The sequence below is a fragment of the Bufo gargarizans genome, chromosome 4, assembly GCF_014858855.1.
Source record: "Bufo gargarizans isolate SCDJY-AF-19 chromosome 4, ASM1485885v1, whole genome shotgun sequence".
Lineage (NCBI taxonomy): Eukaryota > Metazoa > Chordata > Amphibia > Anura > Bufonidae > Bufo > Bufo gargarizans.
The window spans coordinates 449,877,930-449,904,149 of record NC_058083.1 but is presented as its reverse complement, the minus strand read 5'-3'; positions in this window follow the sequence as shown (position 1 = coordinate 449,904,149).

Below are 26,220 nucleotides of genomic sequence, written 5' to 3'. Positions count from 1 at the left end.
CTACATTAGTGGCTGCAACCCCCCCTTATCCTCCTCCGCCTCCTCCTCCTCCACTTTCACCTCTGAATTATCATCTTGCAGCACCAGTCAGACATTAGTCAGAAGCTGTAAGCAGTGTAGCACTGCAGTAAGGAAGCGGCAGCAGGCCGTGCTTACACTGATCAGCTTAGGTGATAAACAACACACCACCGCAAAGCTGTGGCAGGGGATAAGGGACCAGACTGAGCTGTGGCTCTCGCCACTCAACCTAGAATCAGGCATGGTTGTGTCTGATAATGGCCATAACTTGGTGGTGGCTTTGGAGCTCTGCAACCTGACACACATACCATGCCTAGCCCACGTGTTCAACCTAGTGGTCCAGCAGTTTCTCTAAACCTACCCCAATTTGCCTGAGCTACTGGTGATTGATGTCTGACCTCTGTGAGGTTTTTCGAAACTTTGAGGAATCAACACAGATGGTGAGCAGTTACAACGCTATTATCAGTGTAACCATCCCACTTCTGTGTATACTAAAACACTCGCTGCTCACAATTAAGGCGGATACTTTGCCTGTGGAAGAGGTGGAAATGGGGGAAGAAAGTACACAGGATGATAGCCAGACCACCCTCAGTTAGTCTTCTCAGCGCAAATTGGATGATGATGAGGAGGAGGAGCAGGAGACAGTTGCCTCTGCTACAGAGGGTAGTACCCATGGAAGTTTAATTCCATCTGTTCAGCATGGATGGGTAGAAGAGGAGGAAGAGGATGAGGAGATTGAGAGTCATCCTCCTGATGAGGACAGCAAAATCTTGTCCATTGGGACTCTGGCGCACATGGCTGACTTTATGTTAGGCTGCCTTTCCCGGGACCCTCGTGTTGTACGCATTTTGGCCAACACCGATTACTGGTTGTTCACCATTCTCGACCCCCGCTACAAAGAGAACTTCTCATCTCTCATTCCTGTGGTGGAGAGGATGAGAAATATGGTGCAATACCAGAAGGTCCTTGTGGAAAAATTGCTAAAAAAAATTCCAGCTGACAATGCTGGCTGCAGAGTACGTAGTTCCTTGGCCAACCGAGGTGTCATGATACTAGTGGAATACTGCTGGAACCCAATGGCAGGGACAAGGCCTAAACATAGGAGGTACAGGAGTATTGAACAGGAGGTAGCAGGAATGCAGATGAAGGCAGGGATCTAGACGAGAGGTAAGTGGGAAACCCAGTAAGCGGTCGGCAGGTGTCCAGGAGTAGCAGGGTAAACCGCAAGGAGAAGGAACAAACCAGAGAGCAAGTTCCAGGCAAGAGAACTACATAAGCAGGAGCTAAAACACAATACTCAAGCAATGAGTAAAAGGCTTGAGAGGTTTATATCTGAAACAGGAAGATGGTACCCAGCTGAGACACAATCCACCATCTTAACTGAGAGAAAACTTAGGGCAAGACAGTCTGAACTATACAGACATAACAGGATGATTCCTGACTGGTGATGGACGAACATCGTCCGGGATGGTTAGGGAACGCGATCAAATGTTCGCAAACCGCAAGTTCGTGGTGGGCCCCATTTACTTTAATGGCAGGCGAACCTAAAAAACATTCAGCTCATATTGCAACCACCATAAAATTTGTAGAAGTGCACAAATAGTCCCACAACATGGACAGTGACATACTAGAGGGGGGATCAATGACAAAAATTCCAACAAAAAATATGTATCTTAATCAGGGGACATTTTTATGCGTCTTAAAAGGAAAATTATCTGAAATGTGCCCTGTAAAAAATTTTTATTTTAGGCCACGGGAGTACGGGCCTTAAAAATTAGGCATTCACCTGACATAAAAGAAATTCTGATTATGTGGCTGGAGGTACATTATGCATTCAATGTATAAAAATTTTACTGTAGGCCACTGGACTACAGGCCCCAAACATTAAGCATTCACGGGACAGAAAAGATCATGTGATTATGTGGCCGGAGGTATATTACACAGTCAATGGATATCAATTTTACTGCAGGTCAGTGGACTACAGGCCTAAAAAATTATGCATTCAGCATACAGAAAAGAACAAGCAAGTATGTGGCTGAAGGTAGATTACACTTTCATTGGATATCAATTTTACCGCAGGCCAATGGACTATAGGCCCCAAAAATGATGCATTCAGCATACAGAAAAGAACAAGTAAGTATATGGCTGGAGGTAGATTACACGGTCGTTGGATATCAATTTTACTGCAGGCCAGTGTATTAAAGGCCCCAAAAATTATGCATTCACCGTACAGAAAAGGTGATTATGTGGCTGGAGGTCTATTAGACGGTCAATGAATATACATTTTTCTTAAGGCCAGTGCAAATACAGGTCAAATACATATGTTGAAAAGAACTAAAAATATAAAATTGGAATAAAAACATAGCTAACCGTATCCCCCTTCTTGAAAAAAAACCTAATGATAATAGTTTAAACCCGTGGTCGTCACAGGTGTTGAATTCCTCTGAGGCCCAAAACATTAGGCATTCACCGGACAGAAAAGGCCTTTTATGCCGCTGCATTTACCTAAGACTGGGACCATTATTTGTTCTGGGTGTTGGCGGATATTTGTGGCCTATCATTAGGAAATTCAATTAAACGTGGTTGTCACATGTGTTGAATTCCTCTGAGATCCATGCCTCATTAATTTTTAGAAATGTGAGGTAGTCCATACTGTTGTAAGCTAGGCGAGTGTGCTTATCGGTCACAATCACCCCTGCTGCGCTGAACGTCCTTTCGGATAGGACACTGGACGAGGGGCAAGCCAAGAGTTCCATGGCAAATTGTGCCAGCTCTGGCCACAGGTCAAGCCTGCACACTCAGTAGTCCAGGGGTTCCTTGTTTCTCAGAGCGTCTACATCAGCTGTTAACCCTATGTAGTCGGACACCTGACGGTCTAGGCGTTCCCTGAGGCTGGATCTGGAGGGCGACTGCTGGAATAGGTGAAACAGCGGGGAATTTAGGAATAATATTTGGATGATACCCCAAATTTGCAAAGAAAGGATTAATATCAATCTCAAGTACTGTGTAAAAACTACGCCAAAATTTTGCTGTAAACTGCACCCCACAATCCGAGATAACTTCATCAGGAACTCCATGAAAAAGAAACACATTATGAACTACAAGGTCAGTAGTATCTTTGGCAGAAGGTAGGCCGGTACATGGTATGAAATGTGCAGCCTTGGTGAGCCGGTCAGCTACTACCAGAATAGTATTTTTTCCCTTAGAGATAGGTAGATCTACGATAAAGTCCATGGAAATAGAACCCCAGGGATGAGAGGGGACCAACAAAGGCTGTATTAAACCCATGGGTGAAGAACATGGAGTCTTGCATCTAGCACAAACGTCACATGACCTGAAATATTTCCTTACATCCTGTTGATAATTGGGCCACCAAAAGAAACGGGATAAAAATCCCTGTGTCTTCTGCACTACTTTGTGACCCGCAATCTTAAAATTATGAACTAACTTTAGAATTTTAAGTCTTATTGTTTTGGATATATATATATATATACTGCCCATGGGTTCACACCTTGTTCTTAAGCATTAAATGCACATCATCAGGTGGTCGAGACAGCAAGGAGTTGGTGTCATAGGCATTTTTTTATCTCTTCAAGCAAGTCCTTATTGTGGATTACCCCACAAAATTAGATAAGACTTTAGATCTATCAGTAGGAAACTGAGTTGAATTTGTATCGAACTATAGCCTACATTGATTGAAGAATCTCTGGAAATTGTTGCGGTCTCCGCCAAATCTGAATGGTGGCAACTTAGGGGTCATTGCAGGCACTGTAGCGGGTGATACAGAAACTCGATTCTCCAAGTGGACTATCCGGTCAGACAATGTCTGCAGAGTACCACGTAGCTGTTGAATCGCTTGTCCATAAATTTAGATGTTGTGGGAAGTCTGTCCTTCAAAGACGTCATATTTATTTTTCAAAGTCTGCATCTCGACGTGCACATTAGCCATAGCAGTCTGCAGTTGCTTAATGGAACCTCTGAACTCCCAGTCTCGGTGGACTCCATGTTAGGCTTGAGTATTCTGTCATGTCGTCATCTAGTGGTATACAGCTGGAATCCAATGGCAGGGACACAGCCTAAACACAGGAGGCATCGGAGTCTTGAACAGGAGGTAGCAGGAAAGCAGGAATCCAGGGCAGGGGGAAACCCAGCAAGCGGTCGGCAGGTGTCCAGGTTTAGCAGGGTAAACCGCAAGGAGAAGGAACAAACCAGAGAGCAAGTTCCAGGCAAGAGAACTGCACAAGCAGGAGCTAAAACACAATACTCAAGTAATGAGTAACAGGCTTGAGAGGTTTATATCTGAAACAGGAAGTAAGATGGCACCCAGTTGAGACACAATCCACCATCTTAACTGAGGGAAAACTTAAGGGCAAGACAGTCTGAACTAAACATACATAACAGGATGATTCTTGACACGAGGAGGGAAGGCGATGGAAACACACAGCAGTACCAACAAAGGCAGGGCAACACTTTCCAAGGTCTGGCACACCCTGACAACACCCTCAACCTGATGCGTGGCCTAGTGTCACAAGGAGGGAAACATTTTGGAAGATGGTGAAGGAGTATGTGGCAGACCGTGTCAGCGTCCTTAGTGATCCATCTGTGCCTTACAACTATTGGGTGTCCAATCTGGACACATGGCACAAACTGGCGCTCTACGCCTTGGAGGTGCTGGCCTGCCCTGCTGGCAGCGTTTTGTCAGAGCATGTATTTAGTGCTGTTGGGGCATAATAACTGATAAGCGAATCCACCTGTAAACTGAAAATGCTGACCGATTGACTCTTATAAAAATGAACAAGGCCTGGATTGCCCCTGACTTCTCTACTCCAAGAGAGGAAAGCGGCTGAACTTAAAGGCACTCCAAATGTGGCTTTTATGGTGTATTGAATACATTCCTTCCACCACTAAAAAGGGTATTTGGTTCAATCTCACTATTCTCGTCCTCCTCCTCCATCATATAAACATGCTTATTAGGCTGTCCTCGCTCCTAATGTTTTAGAGGGTCAGCTCAGCTGCGGGCCCTCACCCATAATGTTTTTGAGGGTCACCAGCAGGTCCTCAACCATAATGTTTTTAAGGGTCACCAGCAGGCCCTCACCCATAATGTTTTAGAGGGTCACCAACAGGGTCTCGCCCATAATGTTTTTGAGGGTCACCAGAAGGCCCTTGCCCATAATGTTTTTTGTTTTTTGTTTTTAAATAGAAAATTTTTATTGTTTTCAAATTTTTCATTGCATAGATATTTCCAGAGAGTAAAATATACAACAATCCATGTGACAAAAACATAAGCGAAAATCACATATTCCGAAGTGTCACAATTACAATAACACAAGGGCGGTGAGGCCCAACAAGACAGGCATTGGCAAGAGAATAATAAGTCATGTAAACCCTACTAAGGTATCAAGAGAGATCCAGTCTCATGAATTGGAGCAAAGGTTGTCTATAATGAGAGCTAGCTTTTGGGAGGAGGGTGGGGGGGGGGAGGGGATAAGTTAAAATGGATAAATAGGTCTCCCTCCGAGGTGGGACGGGAGAGACGCGTCCATGGAAGAGTGCTGTCAAGCTCAGAGTCTAAGGGAAGTTTCTATATTGCTTCCAAGGCAGCCATGTGTTAATGAAAGAGGGTCGAGAGTGTGACTCCCAATGTGAAATCTCCTCTAGCCTGTAAATCTGATCCACTTTATTGGACCATTGTTCAATACTGGGGATATCTGATGATAACCAGAGGGTTGGTAGCAGCAATCTGGCCACTGCTAATAGAAGGGAAAAAAGAGTCCTCTTGTATGGACCCAGGCCTTCTAGTCCGAGTGACAGTAAGACCAACTCAGGGGAGCAGGTGAGAGATGATTGACAAATCTGGTTACATAGTTGGGTTATGTTGTGCCACCATGGATTAATCAGGGCGCATGCCCACCATACATGTATAAAGGTTCCCTTGACTTCGAGACATCTCCAACATAGATCACTGGCTGTTTTATTGTATCTGTAGGTTTTGTCTGGGGTCCTGTACCATTGCATAAGAATCTTATAGCTATTTTCTTGGATGCGTATGCATCTAGATAACTTGTGCGGGAGAATCAGCATTTTGGAGGATTCTTGGGGTGTTAGGGACCTCTGGAGATCTTTTTCCCACCTGCCCACTATTGCTGGTTTAATAAAAGTGGCAGGAGATTTCAAGTGCTTATATACCTTGGAGATAGTTTTGGGCGGGTATCTCTTATTATTCAGCATTTCCACAAACCAGTTTGAATTCTCTGGTGGAGGAGGATTCTTCGTATTACTAAGTAACTCTGTTTTAATAAAATGTAGCAGGGTGGGGTTATGGATCTGTGTCCCCAGGATAGTGCATAACTCAGAATCAGGGAGTAGGCAGCCGTCGGAGTCTAGAAATTGGGTGATGGGGGTCTCTAATGTCCTGATACATTGCGGGCAGCTTTCTTTCAACTCTTTAGGGGCCAAATCAACTATGTCTTTTACAAGCAGAAGTGAGGCAAAAGGCCTCGGAGCCCCAAAGCTGGCCGAGAAACCCCCCCAGGCCCTCAGGGTATTGTGTATAAGAGGGTTAGGTATGGAGCTTAGGGTCCGGGGTGGCCTGTCAGCAAGCAAGAGGGCCCTGGGAGAGGAGGGGAGGAGAGCATTCTCCAGTGGTAGCCAGGATTTATGTGGTGGTTCCCTAATCCAATCAATGACCCTAGAAAGCTGGATAGCAAGCATATATGATTTTGGATCAGGGAGGCCAATACCTCCTCTATCTCTAGGTTTAGTCAGGATGTCAAAAGAAATACGAGGGCTCTTTGCTTGCCAAATGAACTTACGGATGTGCTTATTTAAGGATGCAAAGTATGACCCGGGGATATCAATAGGGAGGACCTGCATCATATAAGTAAGTTTTGGCATGATCAGTGACATGAAGATGTTCTTTCTTCCGAACCATGAAAGGTAAGGAGAATCTAGGGAGTCCATCTGAGTTGTCATGGAGATTAGAAGGGGTTTATAGTTCAACTGGAATAGATCAGGCAAGTGGGGGGAAAGCTTGATCCCTAGGTAAGTCAATTGTTGGGCCTGCCAGTTGAAAGGCGAGTTAATTTGGAGGGAGGCGATAGTAGCTGGGGAAAGGCCTGTATGTAAAACCTGGGATTTAGAGGGGTTGACTTTAAAATTGGAAAGGGAACCGAAAAGGGTGAGTGTAGAAAGAATCTTGGGCATGGATTTCTGTGGGTTAGTGGTGACAATCAGAAGGTCATCAGCAAAGGCCGCCAGTTTAAATTCACGGCTCCCCACTTTCAGACCTCTAATTTCACTGTCTTGTCTGAGAGCCTGAAGAAGGGATTCCATTACAAGGACAAAAATGAGTGGGGAGAGGGGGCATCCCTGCCTCGTTCCATTTTTAATGGGAAAGAGGGAGGAAAGAAGGCCATTCACTGACACGGACGTTGCCCATAATGTTTTAGAGGGTCACCAGCAGGCCCTTGTTCCTTATGTTTTAGAGCAGGGATGGCCAACCTGAGGCTCTCCAGCTGTTGCATAACTACAACTCCCAGCATGCCCAGACTGCCTACAGGTATCAGCCTACAGCAAAGCATGGTGGGAGTTGTAGTTTTACAACAGCTGGAGAGCCACAGGTTGGCCAGCCCTGTTTTAGAGGGTCACCAGGAGGCCTCGCTCCTAATGTTTTAGATCAGGCATGCTCAACCTGGGGCCCTCCAGCTGTTGCAAAATTACAACTCCCATCATTCCCTGACAGTCTACAGCTATCCCATTGACTTCCATTGTGCTCGGGTGCTCGGTAGAAAAGGTCTCTAAACACCAATAGGTCTACAGATGCTTGCTTTTATTCTACTGTACATATTCCACTCTCCTGTTTTTATTAAAACTATCTAGTAATGAGATAATGGTGTAAAATACACCACTATCTCATTAGTAGATAGTTTTAATAAAAACATGGTTTAAAGAAGAACAGCATCAATTGAAAAAGCCACACTATGAGTGAAATAGGAAGCAATTTAAACCAGTACTAAAGAGGAGCCTGAAATTGGCTAAACACCTGCTCTATTATAATCTTTGTAAATCACACTAATTTTCTTGTTGCGGCAGTCACTTATATACTGTAAGAAGAGAAAACAAGAAAATTGAAGTTGCTTTTGTAAGGTAAGCAGCTTGAATATCTACAACTTCCAGTAAAGACCACCTCTTGTTTGCATTTTCTTTTCATGTGTATTGTTCTTGTCTAACTAGGAACCACCTATCAGAGAACATTCTCAAAACAGTCACACCATAGAACTATGCCCTGTGCCATCAATTTAACAGAAACACTTATTTAGAAAAAGCATCATTTTGTGATGCATTTGAAGCTTTCTAAACATGTGAATGTTATGATGTCCCTCTTCCAACTCATTGTAAACCTTGTGCTTATTGTTAGCATTTGGCCCAATCTTCTTACTCTACAGTTGAGGTAGAGTTTCACAAAACAATGCATATTTTCAGAAGTAAAATGCTATTGTACATTAATGGACCTCTGGACAGATATTAAGGGGGTCATATGTTAAGACCAGCAATTTAGATCTGGTTAATAACCCCTACATCTGCCGGTGGATCCGTCGAAGTTATGAAGAGGCACAGGTCTCTACATAACTTCAGCGCATCTAGTGCCAGTTTAAATGTTAGCCTGCTTCCTTGCTGGCTTACATTTAGACCATTTTCTACACCTAAAACAGGCATAGAAAATGATGAAAGATCAGCCTGCTTATCCGTCCCCTTTCTCGCCCATGCCACACCCACTTTTTTGACCTGGTGTAAGCAGGGAAAAGTCGCAGATTGCGGCGCAAATAACTTTTGTGTTGCAATCTGCGCAAGAAATACGCCTAATATAGGCTAATTTATGGATAAAAATTACCCCCTAAGTGCATATTTATTATTTCCCATGTTCCTGTCGACGTTAGTTTTTATATTTTTTGTCCTCTCTTTATTACCAAAAGTAATTGTGTTTCGGTTTATTTTATATATATATTTATAAGTTCACTTCATGAATATAATACCTAAAAGAAGATGAATAAATACATCTCTTATATATATAAAAATGAGTTTCTGTCTGTCTGTCTGTTCTTTGTGCGCGACCAAACAACTAGACCGATCTTCACCAAATTTGGCACACAGGTACATCAGGTGTCCGGGAAGGTTTTAGACTGACACATTCTATGTTTCTATGTTTCTATGTCACTGTTAAAGGGGCGGATAACTTCAAAAGTCACTGTTAAAGGGGCGGTCACAGTGAAAGTCACTTTTAAAGGGGCGGGCACTGTGGAGGTCTCTGTTAAAGGGGTGGGCACTGTGGAAGTCACTGTTACAGCTGTGGGCACTGTGAAGATCACTCTTAAAGTGGCAGCCACTATGAAGGCCACTGTTAAAGGGGTGGTCAATGCTAAAGGGGCAGTCACTGTTAATGGGGCGGGCACTGTGGAGGTCATTCTTAAAGGGGCAGGCACTGTGGAGGTCAATGTTAAAGAGGTGGCCACTGTGGAGGTCAATGTTAAAGGGGCGGGCACTGTGGAGGTCATTGTTAAAGGGGCGGGTACTGTAGAGGTCACTGTTATGGGGGAAACTGTTGATGTCTTTTTACAACACACGGAAACATAAAATGAAATAGATTAAATATACACGTGTGAAGCCGGGTCCTTCTGCTAGTTATCTGATTTAGAGCTAAGTGAGATCAACAGGCCATGCTTGGACTGAATGACAGCTCAACGTATACAAAGTATACTTCTGGCAAGACCTCAAGCAAGAGTGTGCATGTGGTATGAAAAATCAAGCCACATCCATTACTGTGGTGGTAGTTTGTAGACCCATTGGAATCTTATAAAATGTAATCTTGAATATGAGGATACACTTTTTCAAAATGGATACATTTTCATCTACTGATCTCAACATCCAGCATAAAAGTGTTCTGCTTTAGAAAAGCAATCCTGACAACAAGATGATCACAAGGTGTCTCCATCAGATGAGGGTATGCATCAATTTTCAGTTCCATTCAAGCTTTACAGCTTTTCTATTGCATAGTTGTGCCAGGTCCACCAGTGATTGGGTAAGGCAAGCTCTTGTGACAAAAATAAGGGTTTTGGTAATGGTTCCGATCAACTTCATATTCTAAATAGCATATTTAACTCTTAGAGTAAATTATTAATGTTTGAATATATATATATTTTTTATCTTGTTTGTACCTGTTGTAGAGATAAGCAAATTGATTAAACCCATTTGGAATTTATCCCAATTTTTTGAAAACTCTCAGGAACACTTCCAAATCAATAGAATCAATTTACTTATTCCTAGTATGTATATTTACACAGTACATACCTCCTATTTATCCACTAAGTTTTTAATGGTGGTCACAAGGTGATCAGTAACTGCTTTTTCATGATAACATTTTTTATCTATTGTCATACTTGTATCCCCACATAATGACTCCCAAAAAAAAGAGACTTGCAAGCTAGTCTCCCTTCTAAAAGGAAAGGAAGACTGAGTTTATCATACCAGAAACTCAGCCCTTTCTGGGTAATTACCCTTTAACAGAGGAGCAAAGAAAATTTGCTTGACTGCCTGAGAGGCCTTGAGTGGAGTACTGTTTCTCCTTATGGAGGACACTGAGTAAACATTGCGAGGAGTATTGTAAGCCACTCAACACTCCTGTGGGCTTTTGGGAAAAATATATTTACCAAAATAAGCACACCATACATCTGCTGGAATCAGATAGGCTTAGTTAATTTGAAAGCTTATTTGAATACCTTTCTTAGAAACCAAGAGGAGCATTCCTTGCCTACAAGACTCAGTGCACATACTACACATATGAGGAGTTCTGCATAATGAGAAAGAATATGCCCCATGCAACGCATATACACTGATGAGCAAAATGGTCATTTGAACTTTTGGCTTTCAGGCTCCATATCTCACCATCCACTACAGCTTCGAATGAGTACCATAATTTTATAGACAATCATCTTGGTTATCTCATAAACTGGACTTGCAATGATTTAGCATATGATTAGTTATGTAGATATTTGTAATGTAACTGCATTGTTACTGTTTTGCTCCTAGTGGTGGAAAAATCTTTTTCTTCTTGTATACTACAAATTACAACCTGTATCGCAGCAAAGAAAATTGCCAAACAGCTTTATGTGAGTGCCATGAATACAAAAGGAAGTCTAACCATCCATTTCAGCCAAGAGGTGATATTTCACAAATATTTTGTAGAATATTCACCGAATATTAGCGAATTCGAATATTCGTTATATTCTACGATTTTTTTTTTACTTGAAAAATCATCAAGGTACTGATCGTGTAATATGCAAATTTTCGTAATGCAAATTTTTATCGCAAATTTTTTAATTGCCGAGCAAAAACATGATTCCTCCCTGCTTCTTGCTTGTGGGCCAATGAGTCATAGCACTATATCGAATATATTAGTTTTTTCAAACATTCGTAATATTCTAAAACAAGAATATATAGCAATACAGCGAATATTTGAAAAAAACGAATGTAGAGCAATTTAGCTAATATAGTGCTATAATCTTTTTTTTTTCCTAGTTGTAATGTTTTTCCAATCTGAACTTCGGATGAGAAAAAATGACAACTATTAGACAAACAAGATTATAGTACTATATTAGCTAAATTGCTCTATATTCATTTTTTTTTTCTTCTAATATACGCTATATTGCTATATATTCTTGTTTTAGAATATTACGAAAATTCGAAAAAACGAATATATATTGTTTTTTCGAATATTCGTAATATTCTAAAAGAGGAAAAAAAAGCAATATAGCGAATATTCGAAAAAACAAAACAAATATAGAGCACTTTAGCTAATATAGTGCTATAATATTTTTTTTCAATAGTTGAATTTTTTTTCCAATCTGAACTTCAGATGAGAAGAAAATTACAACTATTAGACAAAGAAGAATATAGTACTATATTAGCTAAATTGCTCTATATTAGTTTTTTTTCAAATGTACACTATATTGCTATATATTCTTGTTTTAGAATATTACGAAAAAAAAAAAAAAAAAGAATATATGGCCTGTGGGTGGGTATTTGCGCTTTCGTTCAAAGGCCTGGGATATAAACACCTGTATGCTGCGCTGGGACACAGAAGTGGATGTGCTAGCTGATGGTGCTTAAAAAGGTCCAGGAGGTGCATAGCGGGAGGCATCCGGGCCTGCGTCTTGGACAGGGGATTGGCCAGCACATAACACAGGGGAAAAGGAGGCAGTGGTGTGACTTTCAGACACTGGTTTTGGACCCAGGCATTCAGCCCACCTTATAGGGTGCTTTGATGCCATGTGGCGATTATGTTGGTGGTGGTGAGGTTGCTAGTGTTCACACCCCTGCTCATTTTGGTATGGCACAGGTTGCAAATTACAATTCTATTATCGTCCACACTTTCCTAAAAAAAAAGCACCAGACTGCAGAACACCTACCCTTGGCAAGGCAGATTGACGCAAGGGGGTGCTCCGGGGAACAGTTGCAGGCTTGTTTGGTGTGGCCCGCCTTCTCTGTTTTGCTACCCCACTGCCTCTTCCAGTCTGTTGCGGTGCTACGCTTCCCTCCCCCTTAGTACTGCTGTCCTCGCTCGGCTTACCACCTTCCCAGGTTCGGTCAGTGACTTAATCATTCGGCACCTCCTCTTCCACTTCCTCACTTTGGTCATCCTCCTGACTTGTTTACCTAAACAACCTCAGTTATTAACAACTGTGTCTCATCCTCATCATGAACCTCTTGAGACACTAATTGAGGTTGACTTATTGGCAACTGTGTCTCATCATCATCATCCACCTCGTGAAACACTAATTGCCATTCCCCACCATCATCTTCTTCTGACTGTGGATGCTCCAGAGTTTGGGAATCAGGGCACAAGATCTCATGTTTCTCTTCAAGTGAGCTTGGCAGGAGGCCCAAATTAAGGAATAGTGCTTAAAACAGGTCTTTGAAATATCCGAGTGTGGGATCACTTGTTTGCCAAGACTCTCCATGGTGGGTGGAAGGAGTATCAGGGTGAGGATTCTGTTGACCAGACTCTTGGCTACTGAGACTGGACTTTGTGGAAGACAGGGTGGTGCTTAACTGACTGGAAGCATTATCTGCTGCAATCCAACCGACCACCTGGTCGAACTGGTCTGACTTCGAGTTGGGTGTCCTGCACTGCCCTGCAAACTGGGACATGAAGCTAGGTATTGTGGATGAGTGTGTTTCTTGTGTTCTGGCAGCAGGCACAGTTTCACCGCGCCCTGGGCCACAGCCTCTGCGTGCACCATCGGCAACACGGCCACTTCCCCGTCCCTTACTGCTCCCCTTGTGCATATTAAATGGTATATATGCTTGCAAGTATGTTACACGCACAGCAGCACAGGATTTGTAAGTGTATGTAAATGTCGCTGTCACCAGCGCCTGATAAAAAAAAATGACCTGGAATAATGTCACTGATATTTGGGTTGCACAAACGCAATACAGGAAGTATAGTGCAAGTAATGTCGCTGTCACCAGTGTTGAGCGGCAGGGGCAATATTAGAATTCGCAATATTTTGCAAATATTTGCTAGAATATTCATCATATATTCGCGAATAGCTACATTTTTCAAGCTGCTAAAAGTTTCCTGAGACTGGAGAAAATGGTTGGCACTGCAGAATATTACAATAGCTTTATATGCAGATAGATTGCTCCAATATATTTGCGATTGCGAAATCGTCACTAATGATGCAAATATTTTGCACCCAACACTAGCTGTCACCACCGCCTAATAAAAAATTGCATTGAATGAATGTCACTGATAATTAGGATGCATAAACATTACACAGGAGGTATAGCGCAAGTAATGTCGCTGTCACCAGCGGCTAATAAAAAATTGCACTGAATTAATGTCACTGATATTTAGGATGCGAAAACGTTATACAGGAGGTATAGCGCAAGTAATGTCACTCTCACCACCGCCTAATAAACAATTACACTGAATGAATGTCACTGATAGTTAGGATGTGCACACGTTAAACAGGAGGTATAGCGCAAGTAATGTTGCTGTCACCACCGCCTAATAAAAAATTACACTGAATGAATGTCACTGATAATTAGGATGCATAAACAATACACAGGAGGTATAGCGCAAGTAATGTCGCTGTCACCAGCGACTAATAAAGAATGACACTGAATGAATGTCACTGATATTTAGGATGCGAAAACGTTATACAGGAGGTATAGCGCAAGTAAAGTCGCTGTCACCAGCGGCTAATACAAAATTACACTAAATTAATGTCACTGATATTTAGGATGGGCAAGCGTTATACTGGAGATGTAGCGCTGGTAATCTCTCTGCCACCAGCAGCAAAAAAAATTAGACTGAATATCATTGATATTTCGGATACACAAACGTTATACAGTAGATGTAACGCAGTTAATGTTACTGTCCACAGTGGACACCGTCTACAGAAAAAGTACACTGGATGTCACAGATATTTTTAGGCTGCGCACACGTTACACATGAGATGTAGTACAGATAATGTCGCTGTCTGCAGAGGCAAAAACAATTACACTGAATGTCACTGATATTTTGGACGCGCTAACGTTATATAGGAGATGTAGCGCAGGTAATGTAACTGTCCGCAGCGGACACCATCTACAGAAAAAGTACACTGGATGTCACAGATATTTTTAGGCTGCACACACTTTACACATGAGATGTAGCACAGATAATGTCGCTGTCTGCAGCAGCTAAACAATTGCAAGCTATTTAGCGCAGGTTGCGCTAAAAATGTGTATTGCTGCCAGATACAACTATAGTCCTTAAAAGGACTTTAGGGTCTCTAACAAGTTTCAGTAATTTAGTGCAGGTTGCACTAAAAATATATATTGCTGCCACACACAATAGTCCTTAAAAGGACTTTTGGGTCTATAACAAGTATAAATACAAAAATATTGCTATTTCAATCCCTACATTATCTCTCCCTTCTGCTCTCCAGCTCTCCCTGACTAATACTAAGCCAAACACGTTTCATCGGGTGCTATATAGCACCCGACGACGCATTCCGTCCAGCCAATTACTGTAATGCTAGCACCCAACATGGCACGTTTATTGGCTGCGTAGCGGGGAGGAGACTTGAGCATTGCGCTCGAGCACATGCGGTATTCGGCTGAACACAGCGATGTGCCGAACATCGCAATGCTCAAGCCGAACTAGTGTTCGGCCAAGCATGCTCGCCCAACACTAACTGTTAACCTTTTGCCCAGAAACCTAGGGCAGCATATTAGACTCTCTTCTTAACTTATTCACTATTGTAATAATGATATCTTAGGTAGCATAGTAAGCTACTTTCTTTGTTTTTCATAAGAGCGACATTCATCGTCCCTCAATATAATTTTCCTAAAACAAATCAGTAAAGAAATTTTTCATTTTATATATATTTTTTATATTACAATGCTTTGTACATCTAATCCACAGTAAATGAATTTTACTCCATAGTGTTGTATTTTTAAATGTCTCTGGTCTTCTATTCACCGCACCTCATTACAGGAATGCCTTTGCTTAAATCTATAACTACAAGTGCAAAACAATGGTGTAGAGACACTTGTTCAAATAACTTTTCTGTAGATCAGAACATTCTTTTCAAGAGACTTTCTAAAGCATAACTCTACATTATGACAGGATTACATAAATATGATATAGATACAGTAGAAAGTGGAACCATATTATTACACAGTCAGTTGAATCTTTTATAATGTATACCATTTATATGTAACATTGTAAATTCAAAATGTAACTATTAGACAAAGCATTATCAAAGTTGTATGCTGTCTCTCTCTCAAAGGTAATCATCTATTCTCTTTGTAAGTCCATGACAAATGAATCTGCTCTGAAAATATTAGACCGTACCGCTAATTTTTTAAATTCTCTTTAACATGCATTGCTTATTAGAGGAAAATGTTTCATTCTTATTTCTCATAATGGACAGAAAATGTTGGGTGCATGGTTTTTGACAGTGCTCTTACACATATTAAATTAGAAGTTATAAAGAATTTATTTTATATAAATCACTTGTCCTCCAAGTGAGACGGTAATGTGGTGTGCAAAAACCCTTTGCAGTGACCTTTACAGATGCTATAAAAACAATCCCTTAAAAATATCTACAATTAATTATATATCCCAAATATGGTGCCATTAAAAAATACACTGAACAAAAATATTAACGCAACACTTTTGGTTTTTGCTCCCATTTTGCATGAGCTAAACTCAAAGATCTGAAACATTTTCTACATACACAAAAGACCCATTACTCTCAAATATTGTTCACAAATCTGTCTAAATCTGTGTTAGTGAGCACTTCTCCCTTGCCGAGATTATCCATCCCACCTCACGAGTGTGGCATATCAAGGTGCTGATTAGACAGCATGAATATTGCACAAGGGTGCCTTAGACTGCCCACAATAAAATGTGCAAAATGTGCCTTACAGAAAACTAGTCAATATCTGGTGTGGTCACCATTTGACTCACGCAGTGCAACACATCTCGATCGCATAGAGTTGATCAGGTTGTTGATGTGGCCTGTGGAATGTTGGTCCACTCCTCTTCAATAGCTGTGCGAAGTTGCAGAATATTGGCAGGAACTGGAACACGCTGTTGCTCAATGGGTGACATGTCCAGTGAGTATGCTGGCCATGCACGAACTGGGATGTTTTCAGCTTCCATGAATTGTGTACAGATCCTTGCAATATAGGGCCGTGCATTATCATGTTGCAACATGTGAGGTGATGGTCGTGAATGAATGGCACAACAATGGGTCTCAGGATCTTGTCACAGTTTCTCTGTGCATTCAAAATGCCATCAATAAAATGCACCTGTGTTCATTGTCCATAACATACTCCTGCCCATACCATAACCCCACCGCCACCATGGGCCACTCGATCCACAACGTTGATGTCAGAAAACTGCTCACCCACACAATGCCACAGGTCCAGACCCTGATGAGGAGGACGATGAGCATGCAGATGAGCTTCCCTGAGACGGTTTCTGACAGTTTGTGCAAAAATTATTTGGTTATGCAAACCGATTGTTGCTGCAGCTGTCCGGGTGGCTGGTCTCAGATGATCATGGAGGTGAACATGCTGGATGTGGAGGTCCTGGGCTGGTGTGGTTTCAGGTGGTCTGTAGTTGTGAGGCCGGTTGGATGTACTGCCAAATTCTCTGAAACGCCTTTGGAGACGGATTATGGTAGAGAACTGAATATACATTGCACGGGCAACAGCTCTGGTAGACATTCCTGCAGTCAGCATGCCAATTGCACACTCCTTCAAACCTTGCGACATCTGTGGCATTGTGCTGTGTGAGCAAACTGCACATTTCAGAGTGACCTTTTATTGTGGGCAGTCTAAGGCACATTCATATTCATGCTGTCTAATCAGCACCTTGATATGCCACACCTGTGAGGTGGGATGGATTATCTCGGCAAAGGAGAAGTGCTCACTAACACTGATTTAGACAGATTTGTGAACAATATTTGAGAGTAATGGGTCTTTTGTGTATGTAGAAAATGTTTCAGATCCTTGAGTTCAGCTCATGCAAAATGGGAGCAAAACTAAAAGTGTTGCATATATATTTTTGTTCAGTGTATAACTCGCCCTGCAAAAAATAAAAATAAACAAGCCCTCATATGGCTATGTAATTAAAAAGTTATGGCTTTTGGAAAGCAGTGATGCACAAATTAAAAACCTTAAAGCTCAAAATAGCTGTTAAATATACAGTAGGGGTTAAATATGGCCATGTATATTACCAGAATCATTTAGTTATATTAAAATTTGAATACATTAATTCTACTACCATATTATATGGAATAGGAAAGAAAACAAGCTGTATTATTTTTTTCCGTAAAGTTTTGCATATATACCAAAGTATTCATTTCTTAAAATGCTGTAGAATCAGCATAAGTACATTTTTAATTAATGAAACCTTATAACCATTTACAATTAATTGTCATTTAATCTTTATTATATGATATTTAATTACTTCCGTAATAATGCTCGCTCTCTAAGGTCTTGTCTAATAATACTATTACCCTGGCATCCCACACATATGGAGATTAACTGCAAATGGATGCTTGTATAGTTACTCCATAATAGCAAATTGGTGTAATGTTTTGTAAGATGAAATCTTTTATATTTCCTGTGTTGAAAGATTACACTGTTAAAGCTTCTCCAAATCTTTGATAGGTGTATATTAGCGAACAAACTACTTCTAATGTTATTGGGGTTTTACTTTGTTTAATAGATAAGCAATTTTATTTGGCTTTGATTCTCAAATTGGGGTGAAAAAGCTATGTAATATAACTATTATTGGGGTTCCCACTTTGTTTAATAGATTCTTCAATTAGACCTAGATTCTCAATATGGTTATCCATATCTATTCAGTTACTTATCTATTAAATAATGTGGACACCTCAATACCAGTAGAATTAGAAAGCTTAGGTAAACAATTCGTTTTGACAAAATTAGCTGTCAGACACTAGCGATCCGCTAGTGTCTGCTCTACCAAACAATGCTATTAAAATAGCTTTTTGTGCAGCCGTTTCCATAAAAAACTAACTTTTATTGATATGCTAATGAGCCTCTAGGTGCTATGCAGACGTCTTTTCAGCACCTAGAGGGTCGGTCTACCTTCACAAAATGCCGCCCAGCGCATCCCTCCAGCTCGCCCATCTCCTCTGGAATGCGATCCTACCTCTGAGTCAGCAGACGAATTCTCGCGTCTGTCTTCGGCGCAGGCGCAGTGAATGTCTGACCGCTCCCTGCACAGACATCTCCACTGCGCCTGCGCCGATGAACGAGATGTCTGTGCAGGCAGACATTTAAATTGGGGAGAATAAGCTGTCTAGTTCTACAGTTATTGGGGTGTCAACCTTGTTTACTAGATAAGCAATTTTATTATGCCTTAATTCTCAAATTAGGGTAAATAAGCAGTCTAGTTAAACTGTTATTGGGGTGTCCACCTTGTTTAATAGATTAGCAATTGTATTAGGCCTTGATTCTCAAATTGGTTATCTATATCTATTAAGTTGTTTATCTATGTATGCCACCGGCTCTGCTCCGCTTTTCAGCAAGGAAGATATTTTTGAGGACAGTCAACAGCTACTGGAGTGGGGCAGGTTTTGCCAGCGGTCAGGGACATGGCCATGAGACTAGTGAGAATGACATAATTGACGAGCAGACAGTGATGGATGATGATGTAGCTGATTGCAGGTGGGAGCCAGGGAGAATAGGGGCTTCATCACCATCATCCTCAAGGGGGTGAGGGTGGCAGCTTGCTCATGAGACAGGGGCATTGTTGGAAGCATGCATCTGAGCCAGCATGGAACAAGAGTGGCCATGAGCCAGCAGGGTGAGATCTGGAGCAAAACGTGCCCGGGGTAGACCGTCTGCTACTCAGGAGCCTATCTGTCTTAAAACAACTAGCAGTGCATGGCTTCATAGAGGCAGTGGAAGCAGTCAGCACGGAGTGGTTGGAGTAAAAATGTCATACTCGCCGGTGTGGGTGTGGTCATATTTAGGATCTGTGGGCAGAATGGGAAGCACAGCCAGGGTGCCAATGTTGGCACCACAGTCATACGTGAACACATGGAGCATCACCATAAAGTGGCCTGGGAAAACCGTTATGCGCTAATGTAGTACAGCCTAGCGGCCCATACCCCTTCTGCAGCAGTCAAGAATCCACCACCTCAGCAGATGGGAGCTGTGTTTTCTTCTCATTATCTACTCATTATCTACTGGGCCTGATGCTCCTCTTCATCACGTGTTTCACAAGCAATCAATCACAAAGGCGATTTCAAAGAAACAACAATATGAGTGCACTCGTCCAATGGCGCAGAAGCTTAGGGTGCTTTTGACCAAGTTGCCTGTACTACAGTCCCTCCCTTTCCATGTGATTGACTCTGTCCATTTTAGAGTCAAGGTTGAGAGTCCCAAGCCATACTACTTTTCTAAAAAAGCTGTTCCAACCCTGCATACGTACATACAATAGAAGATTGGCCAGTTCTTGAGCCTGTCTGGTACAATTAATGGCAGCGCCATATGGAGCTGTAACTATGGTCAAGGACAATATATGTAGTTTCCGGCCCACAGAGTAAATGGGATTCTGGCAGGAACTTGGCCAGGTGATGGCAATGCCGCCTCCAAGTTCTCATGCTGTGATGTCCTCCACTGCCTTCTTACCCTCCACCTTGTCCTTAACCTGCACTGTGGGCACAGTTCTCAGTGGTCCTCCTGCATACCACCTATTCAAAGGACGCTGGTGTCACACTGTTCTAGACTTGGTCAGCCTGGGCAAACAGAGTCACACCGGGAAGGAACTGCTTCTCATCATCGACCAAGAAATAAAATCCTGGCTGTCTCCTCACCAACTAAAGATTGTAACCATGGGGTTACGGCGGGGTGTGAGGGGAAACTCCCCACCGTATAGTGAAGGAAAATGGGGAAGCAGCTAGGCCTGAACACCAGGAAAAGGGAGAAGGTCACCTCCTAGAGCCGCCCTAATCCTGATCCTGACTCCAAACCGTATGAGCAGACCCAGATGGTAGGTGGGCTCAAACACAGGAACCTGGGACCCTGAGTAGCCCTGTCTTAGTGTTAAATGTACCTCCTGACGAAGCCTACGTGGCGAAACACGTGTCGATGTTAAGGGATTTGGGGATCCATTGACACCGCGAGCAGCAGCAATATGGGTATGTAATGTGAGACTCAGTGTTGGTTGGACTGGTGGAATTTGTTATTATTTAGTAGTCATTAGCCATCAGTTATATCATCATACAGCCGCAGTCTGACATTTTGCCTGAGTCTTGGACTGAGGAGGATGCAAGCATAGTTTGGATGTTCATGTTAAATGTTTGAGGTGATGTGGTATTGTCATCGCTATCCACTACTTATTCCATTGTCATCCGACTCTTCAATACTTTGGCAACTGTGGCTGCTCAAGGTGCAATTCCCCTCAAGTGCGATTCTCCCCATTGTTGAGCCCTTTTCTAGAGGCTCGTTTCTTGATATCCAAACCCTTTTGACTAACAGTGATATTTATTGTTCTTTGTAATCTAATAAAAGTATTTATTTTTATATAAATATCATCCTTGTTTTTTGGTGTTTATTCATGTAACGACAACTAGACATACAACAGACCCCGCACATAATCCACACCAGACATAGATACAAGGGAAGGTGAAGACATAGGGAACATAGGGGAGACATCAAGGTGACATTGATGTCTAGCTGGACAGATGGTATATCCTGCATAGGAGCAGCACTCTAGCTCACACAAAGGCTGAAGAGCCATATACCTCACTCTCACAACACAACATATAAAGAGCCAAGAGGCCACACTCAAGACACACCTAAATCCACACCAGCCCGATAATTAAACAGAGGTAAAGATAGTAGGGCACACCACCACTTGATGTCACACGGATATTTATTATAACATATACTGTCTAAAACATATAAAACACAATCAAATACGGTAAAATTGTTAAAATATAAATACTAAAATATAGTCATCAATACAAATCAAATGTAAGTAAATGGATTCGGCTACGGCCGCAAATTTCCTTATATGATGGTAGCTTCAATACATGTCTTTGAAGATTACAATTCAATCCTATAGTTAATTCCAATGCTGTTTAAAAAGTCACTTGTATCTATGTGTTTTAACACTGAGTTGTGGCAATGCCGCAGAAAAAAGAAGACTTCTACCGGAGTGGTTTTACTCACTATTTTTGGATAATGCCGGTTTCCTTATCACTCGTGGCGTCCCACGTACAGTGAGAGTCTCTTATAGGCTGCGGCAGAAAAAGATGAATTGTAGACTTGCGGGATCCTCGGTGATTGTGAATTGGCTGTATCGTCTCACAGGTCACCTGGAAGTATATGCCCTCTGCGTTGTTTGTTCACAGTGTGCACACTGTGAACAAACAACGCAGAGGGCATATACTTCCAGGTGACCTGTGAGACGATACAGCCAATTCACAATCACCGAGGATCCCGCAAGTCTACACTTCATCTTTTTCTGCCGCAGCCTATAAGAGACTCTCACTGTACGTGGGACGCCACGAGTGATAAGGAAACCGGCATTATCCAAAAATAGTGAGTAAAACCACTCCGGTAGAAGTCTTCTTTTTTCTGCGGCATTGCCACAACTCAGTGTTAAAACACATAGATACAAGTGACTTTTTAAACAGCATTGGAATTAACTATAGGATTGAATTGTAATCTTCAAAGACATGTATTGAAGCTACCATCATATAAGGAAATTTGCGGCCGTAGCCGAATCCATTTACTTACATTTGATTTGTATTGATGACTATATTTTAGTATTTATATTTTAACAATTTTACCGTATTTGATTGTGTTTTATATGTTTTAGACAGTATATGTTATAATAAATATCCGTGTGACATCAAGTGGTGGTGTGCCCTACTATCTTTACCTCTTTTTGAAATATTTTTTAAAGGATTGGGTGAATCCTTTTTGTAGGTGCACCCTTTCATTGCCTGAGCAGTAGGTGAGCCCTCTCTAAGTACTTGAATTAACCCGATAATTAAACACTCCGGCACCAGACAGGGAAGGACCCAGGGGAAAGGAGGAGCTGCCTACATGCTGCAAAAAACTACATGTTGCCTCAAGCAACAGCATGCACGGCAATCGTGTCACTGCGCACACAACAGAGGCTGTACCATGCGCTCTGCAGGGCACACGTCTTTCATCTGGTTGTAACCCGGTTTCTGAAGTCTTCCACCCAACTGCATGACGTCTTCAAAATGTCCAGGAAACTGTTCATGCACTTTAACCACCCTTACTGTGCCCAACACACCCTACTTGGGCTGTAAATGCAGAATGGTGTATTCCAACATCTCCTCTTACAGTATGTGACATTTCAACACATTGGAACTCCACCTTGAACATATTTTGTAACATTCGGCAAATCAGCCAAATCGAACTTTTCAATAATTCGCTCATCTCTAGTGTGGATCATCCAGGATTTTCACACACTGGTGCCTTACACAACAGAGTAGATTATTCTGGCAGTAATGTACTGACTGCAGCGTGCTGCCACACCAGAACATTTTAAAATTTGACCAGTTACTTCAAGCCACATGCTTTAGCCACTATTCTGATGCTGCCACCTGCCTGATATTACACACCTGCTGCCTCTGCAGCCATCTTCTCCTACTATCATCATCTTGTCCTGTTACTTCCACTTCTTTTGCCCCTCCTCCCCATTTTACGACTGGACTACTATGTTGACTCCTCATGCTGTTACCACCCTCCCCACTCTGTGACTGGGCCACTACGTTGACTACCCATGCTGTTTCCACCCTCCCCACTCTGTTATGGGGCCACTATGTTGACTTCTCATGCTGTTGCCACCCTCACTAATCTGTTCTGGAGCCACTGTTTGGACTTCTTGACAGCACTGTTTATTTTACCATTCTTCTGATCCCTCAGAATAACAAAAAAAAAAAAAAAACAATAAATACTGTCTTTGGCGCATCCATAAGGCCTTCATCACACGATCAGTATTTTGCGTCAGGATTTCATCATGTTTCGGAAGCCCAAAGCAGGAGTGGGTCGAAAAAACAGAAGACATTCAAATATTTCCTTCACATGTCATCTATATTTTGGACCCACTCCTGTTTTTGACTTACAAATACTGATCAAATACTGACCAAATACTGACCGTGTGAAGGTGGATGCTCAAAAGACAGCATCAGTTTTGTTTGGGGTTGTTCATCTGATGGATCACAAGAAGGGAAAAAATAAACAGTAATGTCAACACAAACTTACTGCTGTCACCCTCCCCATTCTGTGACTGGGCCACTACTTGTATCAGTGGCTAACAAAATAGGTTATCTATCAATAGTAACATAGTAACATAGTAGTAACATAGTACATAAGGCCGAAAAAAGACATTTGTCCATCCAGTTCGGCCTGTTATCCTGCAAGTTGATCCAGAGGAAGGCAAAAAAAAACAAAAAAAAACCCTGTGAGGTAGAAGCCAATTTTCTCCACTTTAGGGGAATATAAACTTCCTTCCCGACTCCAATCAGGCAATCAGAATAACTCCCTGGATTAACGACCCCTCTCTAGTAGCTATAGCCTGTAATATTATTAAGCTCCAGAAATACGTCCTTTATTGTACTCACCATCACCACCTCCTCAGGCAGAGAGTTACATAGTCTCACTGCTCTTACTGTAAAGAATCCTTTTCTATGTTTGTGTACAAACCTTCTTTCCTCCAGACGCAGAGGATGTCCCCTCGTCACAGTCCTGGGGATAAATAGCTGATGGGATAGATCTCTGTACTGACCCCTGATATATTTATACATATTAATTAGATCTCCCCTCAGTCGTCTTTTTTCTAAAGTGAATAACCCTAATTTTGATAATCTTTCAGGGTACTGTAGTTGCCCCATTCCAGTTATTACTTTAGATGCCCTCCTCTGGACCTTCTCCAGCTCTGCTATGTCTGCCTTGTTTACAGGAGCCCAGAACTGTACACAGTACTCCATGTGTGGTCTGACTAGCGATTTGTATGTAAAGTGGTAGGACTTGTTAATTTCTAACGATAATTTGTTTTCCCTTAGTCCTAACAGCAGCACAGATGGGGGTTAACTGCCCCTATGGACTGGTAGGACCGGCGGAATTTTAATGAGCCCAAGAACCAATAAACGATCTTCAGCTCCCTGAAAGGGAGGAGATCACCCCCCAGCCCACCGTGTTTTTAACAAGTATGATGTATTTAGGGAGGGATATTTGTGTGCTGCTGTTAGGACTAAGGGAAAACAAATTATCGTTAGAAATTAACGATTCCCTTACGTCCTACCAGCAGCACAGATGGGGAGATAGCAAGATAAAACCCCTAGGGAGGGTCCTCATGCCTGGCAGAACTAAGAACTGTCTGCCCAAAAGCCGAAAACTCTGCCATCCTAGCATCTATCCTATAATGGGAGATGAAGGTTGACTCAGAGCTCCAGGAGGCCGCCTTACAGATCAACTCTAAGGGGAGAAGGCTTCTTTCCGCAACCGAGGTGGAGACCGCCCTAGTAGAATGGGCTCTCACAAACTCGGGAGGATCTAAGGTTTGGGAGACAAAGGCTTCCCTAATGGCCTCCTTGATCCAGCGACTAATGGTGGCTTTAGACGCTTTACGGCCTTTAGACTTACCGGCAAACAGGATAAGGAGATTCTCATCTATCCTGAACTCTCTGGATCTATCCACATAGATCTGGAGGCATCTAGAAATATCCAGCGGATCTCTAGCTGGAGTATCAGAGGAGGAGGTTGTAAACAAAACTGGTAAAGAGATTACCTGGTTGATGTTCTGAAAGGTAGGCACCTTTGGTCTGAAGTATGGTAAAAACTTCAGGAGCACTCTGTCCTGTAAGAAAATAATGTATGGATGAATTGCAGAGAAAGCCTGCAATTCAGAGACTCTTTTGGCTGAGGCTATAGCCAGAAGAAAGACCAACTTTAAAGTTAAATATTTGAAATCTACCTCCTCCAAAGGCTCGAAGGGGGAAGATGCTAGCCCCCTGAGCACTACTGAAAGATCCCACTGGGGAATGGGTTTCAGTATAGTAGGCTTTAGTCTCTCCGCTCCCTTCAGGAAGCGTTTGATGAGTGGGTCCCGGGAATATGGCCTGTTGAGACAGGCCGAGATGGCACAAATTTGTACCTTCAAGGTAGCTGGAGATAGACCTCTATCTAATCCATCTTGAAGGAATTGTAGTATCGCAGGAAGGGGCGGATCTGCAGACGCCACTTGTTTGGAATCACACCATGCCACGAAGATTCTCATGATCCTAGAGTAGGCCTTCTTTGTAGACTCTGCTCGGGAATGCGACAAAGTTCTCAGGACCGACTCGGAAAGCCCCTCTATGTTGGGAAGGGACTGATCAACCTCCAGGCTGTCAGGTTGAACCTGTGCAGATCTGGGCAGAGGTGAGTGTCCCACGACACCAGGGTCTGCTCCGGGGGGAGTCTCCAATATTGTCCCCGACTCATCTGAATGAGCTGGGTAAACCAGGATCTTCTGGGCCAAAACGGTATGATGGCTATTACCGAGGCCTGATCCTGACGGATTTTCATCAATACCCTCGGTATCATGGAAAACGGAGGGAAGATGTAAGCCAGCCTGAA